This window comes from Triticum dicoccoides, chromosome 5B (assembly GCF_002162155.2).
Source record: "Triticum dicoccoides isolate Atlit2015 ecotype Zavitan chromosome 5B, WEW_v2.0, whole genome shotgun sequence".
Lineage (NCBI taxonomy): Eukaryota > Viridiplantae > Streptophyta > Magnoliopsida > Poales > Poaceae > Triticum > Triticum dicoccoides.
The window spans coordinates 376,005,984-376,010,495 of NC_041389.1; positions in this window are offsets into that span (position 1 = coordinate 376,005,984).

The window sequence follows — 4,512 nt, forward strand, 5'->3', positions numbered from 1 at the left end:
GAGAGAGAGAGAGAGAGAGAGAGAACAGGAGTCCGAGAGAGGGGGAGGTCGCGTTTTATGCATCAAAGACTGATATAAACCATGTTTTGATATAAACCTGCATTCAAATATTTAAATAGGAGAACATGTTGTCTGCAATCCACACATGAACGGATATATGCGTATATCAAACAAGTTCATTAATTTGACTTTCAACATGTTCATGGAGTACTATAATACTGTACAACATGCTACTTTATTGAGGTGTTCAATTTTGGATTTAGTTCACTATTTTGACCTAGTGAACGAGCTATTTCATTGAATCGAGATATTTTATTTTGGGTTTGATTCGCGTTTTTGAGTGGGTCAACTATTTGTCATATAGTAAATCGCTAGCAACGAGCATGTAAAAACACATTACTCCCGAGCATCATCTCTCCGTCTAAAAAAGAAGTGAAAAGCTAATATTTCAAAATTTGATTTGAATCGACATGGTAAGGTAGACGTGGATGCTCGTTCTCCCAAAATTTGAACGAACCGTTAAACATCCCCTGCTCGGTGGAATTCGCCCGAGTAAATAAATGGGAGACGTGAAATTACCATCCTATGTGGGACACACATCAATTGGCCCGTTGTACATCGAGGGTAGGTTCGTAACTTCATCCAAGCGCGCCTTCTCCTCGGCCGAAATGACATGTGCCAAATAATTCATAAACCATGGTCGGCAAAATACGCTCTCCTCGCCCGAAATAGCTCGCGCCCACTATTTCAGAACACACTCTCCTCACCCGAAATCGCTCGCGCCCACTATATTTCAAAACACGTCCTCCTCGCCCGAAATCACTCCCGCCCACTATTTGGGGAGAAGCAAAGTTACTCTACTATCCCTGACCCTCAGTACACAGATCCAAGCCGAGAAGCCTAAAGCCAGGGGTAGAACTGTAACCCCCCCTCACATTTCAGACAAATGCGTCCGTAAGACATGGTTCCACTCCCCTCCCAATTCCCCCCCATTCATATCTCGTGGGCGCCAAATCACCTTCTCCCCGGGAAGCTCCCAGCTCCCGAGCCGCGAAACCTCAGCCCCTCCTCCATGGCGCCCCCACCGCACCAATTTCACAGCCGCCCTCCTCCCTAATGCCGGAGACGCTGTCCATTTGCCGTCGTGCATTGGGCCATGTGCCTCTTACTCCGTGCTACTGGAGTTGCCTCGACGATGGCCACGTGAACCGTACCGGAGCCGACACCCTCGCCGTTGTTCACGGCACCGGAGCGGCTCCAACTTCGGATCCGTCTAGAGTCCTGGCGATGCTTCCCAGTAGCCGTTGACCGTCGCGACATCGCTATTTCCCTGCCGCCGGTCGCCACCGCAACCGCGTTGGCCTCACCGACTCGGAAGTTGGACCTGCCTACTTCACCATGCCGCCAGATAGGTCGCACCCTCATCTCAAATCACTTTATTCAGGCGTCAATTGTCTGAATTTTTATTCTGGGCCAATTGATTTCAAATGGGAAGCAGCACCCCTCGAGGCGGCGGAGCTCCTAGGCTGCGGGTTGGCTGGTGTCTAACGTAAGGGTGCGGGGCCGCAAGTTCGCCGCGGAAGCAGCGCTTAGATGGCTATCTTAGAGTTGCGTGGGTTTAAGGTACTGCCACCGCCGGATCTGGATGACGGGGAGTCTTTGTGGATTGGCCCGGGGGCGGCGCAACCACGGCAGTGTGGTGGGGCGGGGAGCGGGGTGTTGGCCGGGGCCACAGACGGTGGAGGCAGGTTGCTCTGCCGTTGGTCACTGGCTCTTCGGGGAAGATTCCGAACAGTGTCAGCCGGGAGGCACAAGACGACCATCAAGCCATCCGGCGTAGATCGGACAGTACCAAAATAAAATAAAATCGTGTGACCCCAATTTAGTCTTCAGTCAACAGACGTGTGACCACTCTCGTACCTTGTTGTTGATCTCTTAGTGTATTTCTTCATATCAAAGAGATATGTCGTTCTTAACATTATGCGTTATCTGCATCTTCAGACACACCGTCATCCGACTCACCGCAGCTGCTCCAACAAGGGAAGCATACACCAGAACGGAGCTATAGTCCCCACTCAACAGTTCCCTGCATCGAATGCGCATGCCCGACATGGACTTCCACAACAACTGCAGGGCCATCGACAAGTCAGCACATGATGCTCACTCCTATCGATGGCGGCCAGATAGGTTGTACCCTCATCTTACTTGTGTGCAACATTTATGGCTTTGTTATTCATCTAAGCATGGAAAATAGATTATCACATTTCACTGTATATTCATGCTGATCTCTTACGGGTCTTGTTCAGGAGTTAACGTTGTTCCATAGTTCAGCTAAGATACTTGTTCTTTAGGTAACATTGTTCCATAGTTATCATCCATCAGCCAATGCTATCCCACAGGCTGGTGATTATAGTATTATACCACTTCTAGTATTACCTATGTTGTTCTTTAATACTTTGTGTGCCATCTAGTTAATCTCGAGTACAAATGATACATATTCTATAGCTTTCATCTGTGTTCTCCCTTTAGTTTATGAGACCTGTTGCTGCTAGTTAACCCCAGTCCTACTATTTATGTCATCTCCTACAGGCACTCATTACATAAATCTAACTACTAGTTGTCTTCCATGCATGTCAGATATAATTGCACACACTGATATATCCACAAGAACCTCACGGAGCAATGTAAAGGCCAATAAACTTGATGTCAATGATACCCAATATGATGGAACATGTAAAGGCAGTTCTTCAGAAGACTTGCAGAAAGATGATGAATCCTCTTAACCCCACAAGGTCCTTGCTCTAACTTGGCCTGTGATATGGGTACAACATGCATATAATATCCTGGAGTGTATGTACTCTGTTGCAATGCCATGTGCTTAGCATGCTGATCATGCATGTAAATATGTCATGCCTTCCTGTTTTTCAGTACCTATTCCATTCATGATAACATGTTTTCAAATTCAAGTACTGTCATTCTACTCTATCGTAATGCCATCTGCTCAATTTGGACATCATGCTTCTGAATATCTTATGCATTGTTATTCATCGGTATGTACTTCATTTGTCTACCATACCATGTTTTTTTACATTGAAGTGATGTTCTAGTGCTCTATTGCAATGCCATCTTAGTTTCTCAATCATACACGTGTATGTTGCCTTAGTTTTTTATACGTATTCCGCTAGCATACAATTTTACATTCAACTAGTGTTTTTTTGTTGTGTTGTCCTGTCGTATCCCTAGCTCTTACACCATACTCCCTCCGTCCGGATTACATGTTGCCGAAATGGATAAAAAGGATGTATCTAGAACTGAAATATGTCTAGACCCATCCATTTATTTCTGGATGGAGGGAATACATGTCAATATGCCATGCCTTTCTATTCTTCAGTACCTATTCCATCTCTCTGTCGTAGCATGTTTTATAATTAAAGCACCATTCTTCTATACAAGGCATGCAAGGGGAAGATGACTATGTTAGAATCTGAAGGGTTACAAACAAGGCCTTTGCAAAAGATCCAAACGCCAGGAGATAATAAACCAACTCCAGTTTTTATGATACTGCTCCAGCACAGAGAAACCCAACTCCTACTGATAATAAGCAGATTCCAGTGGCCAAAGAACTAGTCCGCTCCAGTCCAGCAAAAATATGTCAACTCCATTCTAAGAAGCGTGTGCGTATCCTTGCATCATGAAATTTTATAGCATGATGATCATATTTTCTACATGTTTCTTACCCATCTCTCTTTTAGAAAATAAGCTTAATAGATAGAAGAATTTCTGCGCTGGTATTGTATGTGAGGAAAGATTCTTGCAGGAATTCTCTGTGCTCCAATGCAGATGTAAGTACCTGTTGTATATCACTATATTTTTACATCAGCATGTATTTTGTTAATCGGCGTGAATCCAACCTTTATCTGATCTAAATTTAGTTGTAGCAAAATGTATGATTAAAGGCCACAATGTTGTTTTTTGTAAGGAAAACTGCCTGGTAGTTTTGCATCATGAGCTGCATGAGTGTACTATCTCATATCAGTGGGTTTGAATACTTTGGTTCTGTAGTGGGTTTTCAGTGTGTTTTTTACTGTGTTGTCCTATCGTATCCATAGCTCTTACATCATACTTCCTCTGTTCGGATTACATGTCACAGAAATGGATAAAACTGGATGTATCTAGAATTGAAATACGCCTAGACCCATCCATTTATTTTTGGATGGAGCGAATACATGTCAATATGTCATGCCTTTCTATTCTTCAGTACCTATTCCATCTCTGTTGTAGCATGTTTTATAACTGAAGCACCATTCTTCTATATAAAGCATGCAAGGGGAAGACGGCTATGTTAGAATCTGAAGGGTTACAAACCAGGTCTTTGCAAAAGATCCAAACGCCAGGAGATAATAAACCAACTCCATTTTTCATAGATACTACTCCAGCACAGAGAAACCCAACTCCTACTGATAATAAGCAGATTCCAGTGGCCAAAGAACTAGTCCGCTCCAGTCCAGCAAA